This window comes from Cupressus sempervirens, chromosome 10 (genome assembly GCF_028749045.1).
Source record: "Cupressus sempervirens isolate cs-2001-9-10 chromosome 10, ASM2874904v1, whole genome shotgun sequence".
NCBI lineage: Eukaryota > Viridiplantae > Streptophyta > Pinopsida > Cupressales > Cupressaceae > Cupressus > Cupressus sempervirens.
In genome coordinates this window covers 65,503,932-65,516,537 of record NC_143127.1, presented here as the reverse complement: position 1 = coordinate 65,516,537, position 12,606 = coordinate 65,503,932, and positions in this window count along the sequence as shown.

The window sequence follows — 12,606 nt, the reverse complement described above, 5'->3', positions numbered from 1 at the left end:
GAATCTCCTTTTTCACTGTAACTTTTATATTTGTATTTTGAACCAAACAAGGTTTGAATAAAAAAATTTGAATATCAAATATTTTTAGGTTTGAGCCAAACAGTCTCTAAATAAATTCCAGCAACTGTAATATGGATTTCATGTTCTAGAATCCCAAATCAATTATTTTAGATTCCAATTCCTAAATCATATTCAAATAACCAAATGGACCCTTAGTGATCTTATGGTTTCCTCTGATCCTAATATGTCCATGGAAAAGTCTTTTCATTCATCTCATGATGAAAATGAGGCTTTAAGGGTTCCTCCTGAAAAAGTTCATAAGCTAGCTATAGACATTGAGAAAATGCATAATTTTCTTCTTCAAAAAAATCACAATATTGATAATATTATTGCTTTTGATATTGTTAACAAATTAATCTTTAATGATGAACATGGTGTTATTTTTTTGTAGTATTACTCACATTTTCCACTCTCATGTTAAGCCTTTTTCTAAAGCCACATTCAAAATAGAAATTGTTCCATTTGTCACTAGTGTTGTACCCTCTTTTCCTATTTCCACACCTATATCTAGCATTCCTACCTATTTTTCTCCTATTGTGTCTAATTGTATTCAATCATATAATCCTTGTATAATAAGTCTTCCTACTACATCTCTACTTGTAAGTGTTCAACCCACTTTATTTCCTACCTTGCATCCTTCATACAATAGTGTTCCTTCCACTTATCCTAATCCTGATACTATGGTTTCTAGTTAATTCATACACTCTTCCTAGCATGTTGAATGTGTCATTGCCAACTATTTATTATAATGATTTGACCATCATTAGTCTTGATCAAACTATTTTCTCCTTGCAACAACAACTTCCCCCCTTACTCAATCCAAGTTAAATATTCCTACATGTGATATGAGTAGTCCTTTTTCCTTTGATGTTATCTATACCATTTCCCCTCAACAAGTTAATATGTCTACCCTTGATACTTATAAATGTAAGAGTGACTAAGTGACTTATCCTAACATTTTTCAAGTTCAATGTAGTGATTATGCTCATGAACATAGGATTTTGCCTAAGTTTTTTGCTCACACTTTTTCATGACAAAAATTTGCACTGTTATTGCTCTTTTCCACCATATTCTATTGATTCCTTTCATAATCTTGTGAATTCTTTCAGTTAGCATGAATGATAATGGTACTACTTTGGGGGAATATCCTAAGCATTGGAGAGTATTGACATGTTGCATTTATGACTATAGTTTTCATTGATGTCAACATAGTAGTAATTTTATGAAGACTGGCAAAGTGACACATACATATCTTAGTTGTACGGACAAGTTTTTGGTTTTCTACTAATGCACGGTCATGGACATGTTCAACATTGTGTCTTAATGATGTGGTTTAGTGCACAACATGTAAATCAAAGATATACAAAAGTGTACCTGATCTATAGAGAGCACTTCAAAGACTGGGTGCATGGAAAGAAATTTCTAATGTTTGTATTATATCTTTCATTTGAGATGTAAAAAAGAGATGCATAGTCAGATAGTGATAGAGGATAGTTAGATGATGACATAAGTAGATGTGCAAGCCCTAGTGCCACACTGTGAAGTTTTGTTTTTATTGTAAGCTGACAATGCGATTATAATTTTAATTAATTAATTATCTTATTATAATTAATTGAGAAAGCCTAAAGGCTCACTCAAAGAATTATTTTGAAGATATGGTATAAAAAAATGTTGTTTTTCTTGTTTGTAAAGTGTATCCATATGTAGTGTAAAGTGACAAAACAAGCAGAGTATTTACTAAATAAGGTAAGGAATCCAAGGGATTATTAGATGTGATATTTTTGATTTGGTTACAAGATCAGAAGGGAAAAATTTTGGTAGATAGGATAGAGAAAGAGGATGGAAGTACTATTCATTTCTATTGTTTTGCAAGGAATAATACAAAGATCATTTGGATAGTGGGTTCATTTTTCTTGTTAGAGTAAATAATTATTTATTAATTATTTATTCTATTTACTTAAGCTTACTTAGGTTAATGCATTTATTTATTAGTTGTAGTCTAGGAGTTTGTTATAAGTTGTTGACAATATGGGAGTTTGTTCTCTCCTAAGTCATACTTATCCTCTCACCTTGTTCGAGGAATTTCCACCTTATGTGGATGTATGCTTAGTTGTCACAATTATCTCCTAGCATCTTCTAGCTTGTTCTAGGAGATTCCTCGAGCTCTTTATATTTGAGCTCCTTTATTGTATAACACAACATCACATTCTCATTGTAAATACATATTTTCTTGTGTTTGCATATTTTCTCTCTCATGTCTATTTAGGGTTTTTCCCTTACTCCATGCTCTTCTTTCCTTGGCTTCCCTTTGATAGGTTTTCACATGCAGGTATTCTTGGGCATCTTCAGAGTTGGATTTTATCAACTCCAACATGGTATTAGAGCCTCCCTGCTACTGCTTGGTTGAAGAATTTTTGAAGTCGTGATTCGAAGACACAAACCCTAGTTTGTTTGTGCTTTTTTCTTCAAATTAGGGGTAGAGAAATTTTTTGGAGCACATTGGGCCCAAATAGACACTACCATTGGATTCAAAAGGCACTTTTCAACTAGGATCCATATAAAATTCATCAATTTTGGAGACAGGGCTCTAGGAGGCAAAAAAAATTTATATGGAGGGCTTTTTTGTATGGATCGTACAGACATAGGGCAAGAAAAAAAATTTTAAAAATATAATTAGGGTGCATCACCCAGCGACCACTTCCACCTCGTAGCCCGTGCACCTTCGTAGTCAGTGGCAGCACTAGCAGACTATTGCAACGCCACCCACTGGACTCCACCGCTGGCGGGCCACTTTGGCTCCACCCATTGCAATGATACTTCTTGCCTGTACTACTCTCCACCAGTGGTTACAACCCTTCCCGCCACTCCACCCATAGTTTCCTCCACTGCACCCAATCAGCTATGCTCCTATTCTAGCCAACTAGCATTTGACACTTGGCATTCTTGTGCCACCTATCAGCCTAGTTAGTGCCTATGTCAGTAGATTTTTAGCCCCGCTAGCTATAGTCTACATGACACGTGGTAGGGATTCCACGTGGCACTTTTCCATGTAGCACCTACCACTTTAGTCGTACCTGCCATGTGGCATTCCTTTTTGTTGTGACGGCCACCAAGCCATCAAATTTATGCTAGTGATTGTTGACATCATCTTGCATCACCATCCTTCTTGTACCTCTCCTAGGTCCTTTTTGACCTACCTTTAATTGTTTGGCCATAACTTGAGCATACAGAGGTATTTTTCCGATCTAAAAGAAGCATTAGAAAGTTGGTTCTAAGATAGAGACATTGGTCCAGATATTTTTAGGTTTTGATGCATTTTTATTTATAATTTTTTAGTCAAAGTCCAAATTCCTATTTTTGACTTCGGCATGCATATTTTTTGCGTCCCATGTCAGTTTTTTGAAAACTTTATATTTCTGGAAAGCTGGTTCTATCACCTTTTCAAAAATAAAGTCCTTTTCCTTATATTTTTGCCCATGATCTTTCTATCACAATTTTAGCATTTTTGGTCCATGGTGGATATCTTGGGTGTTTGAAGTTTGAGGATCATTTTCTTGGTATGGGATCCTTTGTTTTGGGCTATACTATGTTTTGTTGTAGCTTGTTTTTAGTTTTGATCATTATAGCTATCATTTTGAAGCACTTTTATGTATCGCACTGAGATAAAGTGTCACTTTTGCATTTCGGGTTCATGAATGTTGTTTTGAGTTAGTTGTACATGCACTCTTTTTATAAAGCACCATGGGGGGGGTAGTTGTTTGCTGTTTTAGGCCTTCTTTCTTTGTCAAGTGAGTGTCCCTTCCATGACATTAGTCCATGCAGAATCAATTTGACTATTTCTTTATGGGTGTTTGTACCTCTTCCTCTCTCGTCATTCTTGGTTCGTCTGCAGGAGATTTTTGGCCCACTTTCTTAGTTGCCTATCATCTCACCCCATATACATTAAGGGTGGGTTATGTTTTTGTTCTAATGCATACATGGTTTGATGGTTTGATAGTGTGAACTATGTATTCAATGGTTGATCCTATATACAAGACAAATGCAGTGGTCGGCTACCTATGCATTTCGGTGAGATGGATCATCTACCATATAGACATGCTCGGTTCGTGCCTTCTTCTTCCATGGAGCTTCTCTAGATCAGCAATTTTCTTTTAGATGGAAAATTTGTGGCTTCTTCATGCTTCAGTGATGCTCTTCATGATCACTCCTTGTTTCAATTTTAGGGGACATTTCCCTAGTTAGAGGCTTCTTCAGTTCTTCACTAGGTTCTTACCTCTTTTGGGGGGAGGGTTTTTCCCAAGTGGTTTTCTCTATTTCCCCATTTTTAGAGGTTGCATCTCTTTCCATTGTACATGGGTACCTAAAATGGCCTAGTTGTCGGGACCTATTCTGCATTCATCTTAGTTTTTTGAGCTTAAGGCATTTCCCTAAGTTGCACTTAAGGGGGGGGAGTGTTAGAGTAAATAATTATTTATTAATTATTTATTCTATTTACTTAAGCTTACTTAGGTTAATGCATTTATTTATTAGTTGTAGTCTAGGAGTTTGTTATAATTTGTTGACAATACGGGAGTTTATTCTCTCCTAAGTCATACTTATCCTCTCACCTTGTTTGAGGACTTTCCACCTTATGTGGATGTATGCTTAGTTGTCACGCTTATCTCCTAGCATCTTCTAGCTTGTTCTAGGAGATTCCTTGAGCTCTTTATATTTGAGCTCTTTCATTGTATAACACAACATCACATTCTCATTGTAAATACATATTTTCTTGTGTTTGCATATTTTTTCTCTCATGTCCATTTAGGATTTTTCCCTTGCTCCACACTCTTCCTTCCTTGGCTTCCCTTTGGCAGGTTTTCACATGCAAGTGATCTTGGGTGTCTTCAGAGTTGGATTTCATCAACTACAATAGTTCTTAACCTTGAACTTATTTGGGAAGTGGGTCTACTTGTCTTCCACAACTCCTAATAGGTTTGGCATAACTCCTAACAAGGTTGGAATCTTATAACTAAGATTGATATGTATTGAATATTGTTATAGAATCCTAATAAGGTCCATCCTCTAACAAAGAATATTTATATTAGTATATCATCTTTTGGGTACCATCCCCACTAGGGTTTTCCCTTGTAGCTAGGGTTTCCCTAATTAACATATATGGTGTTATTGTGTATGAGTATCTTGTTGTGGTTTTTGATTATATTACTCATATGGCTAATTTTTTTAAGGTTGATAATTGTGATGATACTTAGATAAATGATTCAAACCACCCCCCCCCCCCCCCATGTAGTTATATTGGTGGACTATATATTCTAACAATTGGTAACAAAGCATTAGGTCCTTGAAGGAAAATCTTAATACCTTTGGGAGATCGATGGTGAATCTTTTTAGAAAGGATAGTCCTAGATTTGATGGGGCCAACTATGACAGTTGGAAGGAGATGATGAAGACTAATCTACTATGTATGGGTCTGGGTTACTAGCTCTTGAGAAAGAGTGAGAAGACAATTGTAACAGAAGAGAAGATTGAAGAATGCAATGAAGAAGAGAGAGATCAATTCATATGCAACATAAGAGATAGAGAAGCTCTACTATTACCTCTTCCATAGAATGAATATAGTCACATAAAGTCACTTCAAACATCTCATTAAATTTGGAAAGCATTAGAATCTACTTTTGAGGGTGAAACACATACAAAGAGAGTAAGATTGTAAAATTGGATATGTACATTTTAAGATACTAAAATCATGGAAGATCAATTTTTAAGAAATATATTGGTAGGATATCAAAGATTTTTGTAGGAATCAAGTTACATGATTCAACTAAGGAAGAAGATAAGGTTCTATAAGATCTTGAAAACTTTGACATTGCCATTCAAGTAATTTTCTCAGATGATTCATTTATTAATACCCTGCACTAAGGAGTTTACCAAGGAAATGTTACTTTAAAGATTGGAAGTAGTAGAAGTGGATCTAAGATAATTAGGAGAATTGACAAGAGTTCAGACAACTTTTAGTGCCTCGAATGTTCAGCCAAGCTTGTCTAGAAGTACAAGCATGCATGGAGATTTTTCTAGTAGTAGCAGAACCAGATCTCATGAAGACAAAAAGATTGAGGAAGGTATAGCACTTCTTATGAGAAGAGAAAAAGATTGTAAGAATATCTTTAAATATTAGACATGTAATAAGTTTGATCATTATGCATCTAAATGTCCTAAATGAGAGAAAAAGTATAAGGGAAGTTTAAGCCCAAAAGAGATAGAAATTGTTCGTATGGTAATAAAGATGAGGAATGTGATGAAAAAAGTTAGAGTAAAAGTGATGATGAGCTAAGATTTGTAGCTATTAAGGAAGATGGTCTTGATAGAGAAATTAGAGAAGAAAAGGCCCTAGTTTCTCAAGTTGAAAAGAAATTTGATTGGATAATAAACAATGGTTGTGCACATCACATAAATAAGTTTGTTAAATTCAAGAACTACAATGGAGGTATTGTTAGAGTTGGTAACAATCCAGCATATCATATTACAAGAATTGGATTGAAGTGATTCTTGTGTTTGCAGTATGTACCTTGTGATGTTTTGATTCGAGAGATACTTGATACTCTTACTATTTTATTCTTTCAAATGACCTGAGGGTTGGATGTTATACTTTGATTTTAGTAACATAGATTCTTTACTGCTATGTTGTCCAATTTATCATATTTGCATGTTAATGTCATTTTGAGATGATAGTAGGTCTATGATGATATCTGAATATATGGTATTTGGACATATTTCTGATTATGTTATGTGATGGATTTTATGCTAGTTATTTATTTCATTCCTATTTCATTATGCTTTATGTGAATGTGAGTGATGTAAATGGATTATTTAGGTATAACTGAATAAATGGTTAAATTAGTTATTTAATGCATTTATTTCTTTGTCTATAATATTATATGCAACTGCACTTGATCATGTGTTTTAGTGTGCAGGACTTATATCCCTAGTATTTGTTGTGGTCTCCACAACACACGCCCCATTCCTAGTGAGAAATGGGGAACTATCGGACTCGCAATTCGAGTCAGGAGAAGAAAATTTAGTTGAGTCCAAAAACTACCAAAAAATCAAAAAAGTTGAAAATCAAAAAAAAAAAATTTAAATTTAAAAAAAATTCGCGCACGTGCATGCAAAGAAAGGAGGAAGGGAAGTTATAAAACGCCCCCCCACTTGGTTTTTTTCTTTTTCGATGTTGAAGAAGTAGAGCTGAGGAGGGAAAGGTATGGAAACCTTCCCCCCTCCACTTTCCATGCAAACCTAGCACTCATGCGCGCGTGACCAGAAGAGGAAGCGTGTAGCCTGGCACTGTGTGCGCCCTTTTGGACGTGCACGTGTCATGCCACCGTGCCACCCTGTTGGGCTGCGCGCATGTGCAGTGCTATCACGGTGGCCTTCTACACTACTGTGCACGCCTTTTGGGTAGCACGGCGATGCGTCACTACATGCATCTTCAGGGCCATGCACAACTGCCACTGCATGCACCTTCTAGGCAGCGTGCAGCCACCACTGCAGTGCCCTTCTGGATGCACGTGCGCAACGGCCACTGCGCCCCTTTGGGACGCATGTGCGTAGCCGCTGCCGCACCCCTCTTGGACATGCACGCCACCACATTTCAAACCCCATTTTTTAAAAAAAAAATTATTATTATTTGTTTTGTTTTTTATATATATATTTAGTTAAAAACCCAATATATATATATATATATAATTTTTTAAATTAAAAATTTTTTTTAAAATCACAACAAATAAAATAAGTTCTAAAATATCATTTTAATGTTTTATATGCATCCAGTAATTAATCATTCTTTTTCTTTGTGACGTATAGGTAATATAATCAAATGGCATCCACATCCAGATCAACAGCAAAGCTAGTTGTGTACAAGTTCCAAGGCGTAACCCCGAAGTCACGATTGCACAATGAACACTCTGAGATCAAAGACAAAAAACTTGGACACACAAACTTGGGAGAATTTTTGAGGGTTTCTAACAACCCAACTAAAAGATATTCTTTGAGATCTACCTTACTCTGGTTTGGATTGGTAAATGCAACATCACATTCTAGGACCGTTCAGTGAGCTAAATTGATTATGACCTTATCTTGACATTTTGTTCCCGAAGAAAGGGTGGTAAAGAGCATCACTAGGGAAGTGGTTTTAGATCTACGACCTGATAATATCGAGAGAATTTTTCACTTTCTTAGAGTTCATCAGTTTATCAGGCTTTCATATAAAGTAGCTAAGAGATGGCATAAGGATCATCACCCTGAGGCCATCAACTTCATATATTACTCATACTTCATTGAGAAGCCATCTCAGGGAAAGACAATTAGTAAAGTAGATATGGCTCAAGGATACATGAAGGATGACATTGGATATTCAATCATTCTCCTGAGCAAAGTTATGGGATTGCCTGCAGTGGGTCATCTTGCTCCATTCATGGTTAACTTCATTGAAACAATCAGACATGCAAGATGCCATTGGATTGGGTCACCACACTTAGTGAGAATGTGTGTGATCAATTGTAGATAGTAAAGGACAAGAAGAAATTTTATATGACTTCTTATGTGGTATATCTACTTGCAGCAAGAGCCACCGACTATCCTGAGTTGTACAAAAAGGGCAGAATGTAGGACCCTAATGCATGGTCATATATAGTTTATCCTCAGCTAGTTAAGAAGAAGCTTTCGCCGCAAAGCAAAGAGTACAGGATTGTTAATGATGCCTTTGTCTTTTCCATCATTCGATTCATCGAAGGCAATTATGGAAAGAGATTGTCTAATGAGGCCAAGGCACATATCATAGCTCTCGGTGCATATTTTATCTAGTTCTGGACATTCATATGCTTTCGGGTTGGTGGTGCATCTATCCATCCAAAGAAGCTCCCAAGGTACCCAAGTGACAAGTTGGTTCTAATGGAAATTTCTCGACAGATTGAGTCAGCTTATGGGAGGATCAAGAAACAATGAAGGCCTTGTTGGGATTGGGCATTTGTAATAGGAGCATACCAGGTAAAGAGAAAGCAAGATATCCCAACTTTTGAGTGGGAATGGGAGAACTATCCTCTCGAAGAATATAACTCTCCCTGGCCATTCTTTGACAATGTTGGTAAAGTGAAAAATCTGGAAAGAAAAGATTTCTACCATGAGGATACCATTGAAGATCACTGGATGAATGCCACAAATGACTATGATGTCCGTATTAGGGACTATTGTAGAATGACTTTGTATTTAGCAGAGAAGGCTCTCCATTTGACCATCCTAGATGAGATAAGGCTACAAGATTCGCAGGAGCTACTGGATCCCTTATTCAATATAGATAAGGTTGGTGAGAGGCCCATTCTAAATGCAGAAGTTTATAGGGAGGAAGAAGATGATATTAATCATCGAGCAAGACAAGTCATCAGAATGACAAAGAGTTGGATCAAGAAACCCTTTCCACTTGATCTGATTTTGGACACAGTGATATTCCATGCACATGCTTACCCAAAAAGGGTAAAGGGGAGGAAGGTCACAATTCCTATCTTTGCACTCCATCTCCTATCAGGCCAGAAACAGTCTACCAGCTTGATCTTCTAGTGGGATACTACCATCCTTCAGAGAAAAAGAAAGAAAAGAGGAAGAGAGCCTCTCCTCAGAGGATCTAGATAGAGCATGTTGAAGAATAGGCCCCTTTGCAACAACATGAATCTACTTCCCAAGACCCTCGAGAACTTGGAATTTCTCATATCCAGGTTGATTTTCCACTGCCTCCTATTTTGTCAAGCCAACAAGAAGAAGGAGAGATTCTAGAGACATCCATTCATCCGATGCATGAAGAACCCACTTCTCCTATGGTTCCACAGAAGTAAAGGAGGGTTAAGGTTAGAATGAAGAGGCAAAGAGTTCATAAAATATTAGTGCCTAATCCATCTATTCCTAAAACCATTCATGAGGAAGAATTAGATGAGGATGAGATAGAGTTAGATGGGGAGGAAGAACAAGTTCCTTTACAAGGGAGAACTTGACTTATCAAAGCCACAGAATTGGAAAAAAAGAAGAATGTCACAAATACCCCACCACCCACCCAAGCTAAAATGGTAGAGCTCTCTTCTTTAGAAGACAAAGTACAATGATGGGTGAATAAGAAAAGAGAGCTAGGTGATGATATTCTCCCCATTCTAGATTTTAATTTCATGCCAGTGGGTATAGATTTGGTTGGAGATAAGATTAGAGATACTCCTACAGGTGAATTTCAACAGCAAGATTGGACGCAGATGCCACCTGAGACACAAGGTTCTCATCCAACACCTCCATCTTCACCTCAAGCTATGATGGTAGATAAGGTTTCAGTGACACCTCCACCTCCAAGTTCAAAGGAACATATTCAGAAAGAATCATCATTACAAGGAGAACTAGAACCAAGGACTACTAATGAGCCATCAAAAGAGGCATAGGTAATGGAATGTATACAACAGCCTTCCCAAGAAGTTGAGGATCAAACTACAGGATCTACAAAAACTAAGACTACAAAAGAAGAACCCTCACAATAGGAAACTCCAAGAAAAAGTGATAGAGGGAAGGAGGTAGTCGAACACATCCCTTCATCATCTAGAGCCAAGGTTACAGAAGGACATATCTTGAGATGGTTTTGGAAGGAAATAATGAGAAGTGCTAAGCATCAATTCCTTGCTTTAGAGGATGATATTTGTGACATTGTAGAGATTTTGAACAAGCCTGACTCTCCATTACAAGATGCAACACCATTTGCATTCATTACCACTACTCGAAATCAGGACTTATTTGCACAAGTGGCTCATCCTCGGAAAGGTACATATGAAGAAGATGTCAGCCTTTAGGACTATGAAGTAAAGGATATCATGTTAGGGAAACCTACACAGGATACTTCTTGACAGATGATGGCTATGGGAGTCAAAGAGGTTCTTAACCATATGGAATGTAATGAGATTGAAATCAGAGAAATTCGAAGGCAAGTTGAGATATTGAAAGGATATATAGCTAAAGTTATTGGTCCTCTTGATTCTGAATGCCCTGAGGAGACTTTGACTACCAATCTTAAAGAATGGGAAGGTGTACATCTAAATCCATTCTTGAGAGCTTGTCAGGATTGGAGAGACAACCTTGAGGATAGGGGTGTCACTATAATTACAAGAAGTCTAAAATTATTACATGCTACAAAAGATAATGTTGATAAGATCGTGGCAATTTGAGGTAGGACTTCAGCATTATGAATGAGGTATGGGTTTGGAGCAAGGATTTTCAAATTCTATCGGCCATAAAAGGACAAAGGTACAGCATTCTGATTGATGTATATACCGGAGAAGAGCTAAACATGATAGATGATTGGATAGAAAAGATTGCAAAGAGAAATAAAGTGATGGAAACATTGCATAATGAGATACATAGGCTCAAGGACCAAGCTCAAGAGCAAATTTTGGAAGCAAAAAAGTTATATAGTGATGCATGCTTGGATATTTTGAAGATGAAGAACGAGAGAAGTTTTTACCAGTTCAGGTAGTTGTAGAAAACTTCAAAAATACTTTAGAGGAAGCATCTAGTGATGAAGACATTAGACAAGCCTTCAGGACAGAAGAAGCATTGTTAGAGTTGGATACCAAACTTGGAGATTTTGCAGAAACTCGAATTGAGGTGGACAACTCCAGGCAAAAAGTCAAAGATAAGTATGAGGCTTTGGATCTTCCTGATGCTGCTAAGATTACTAAAATTATAGAAAAATTCAAGGGCAAACATCCAAACATATCTTTAGGATGAAGATGAGAAAAACCCAGATCACAAAATTTCAATTTTGACACTTAGAAATTTTTTGAGATTTTTGACTCAGTCGAGGTCCGCAGCTCCATAGCTCCACAATTCAAAGGTGCGCCGACAGTTGACTGCCAGTTCCAAAAATAACACTTTCCATGCATTAGAAATGCATTTTGATGGCAAGTTAATTCTGACACACATCAAGTGAAGGGCCAGCTTCTATTTTTGGTGTCTCCATGCATTTCTACTTTGACTGATGGCTTCCTCCTACTTTTTCTCTCATGCTTTCATTTTTTTTGACATGTAAAGGGCTCATGCATCCAATTAATGAATAAAATATGGATGGAGTCCCTCTAAGCACCAGTTAGATTACTAGTTTGTATATACTTAGTTTGTTTTAATGTTTTAAAAGTATTTTATTGCATTAGGATATCTCTCACTCTCAACACAAATTGAGGAGACGATTTCTTATAAATACCCCATTGTAAAATGTAAAATGGCCATCGTTATTATGCAATAAAATTATGCTTTTGGTGCTAGCATTTGGAGTGTAGTTATTCTTGCCTGAATGTGTCATTTTTTGTGGATTTTATTCATGAGATTATGATTGAGCCAAAGGTTTATTGCGTTGTTTCTAGTTGTGCGATCTTTTAGTTCTGGTGTTTGCTACAGATATATGTATTCCGTTGACATAACAAGCTTGAGAAGAAATCACCTGATTGTGTCTACATAGCTTTTTGTCTCACATGAGTG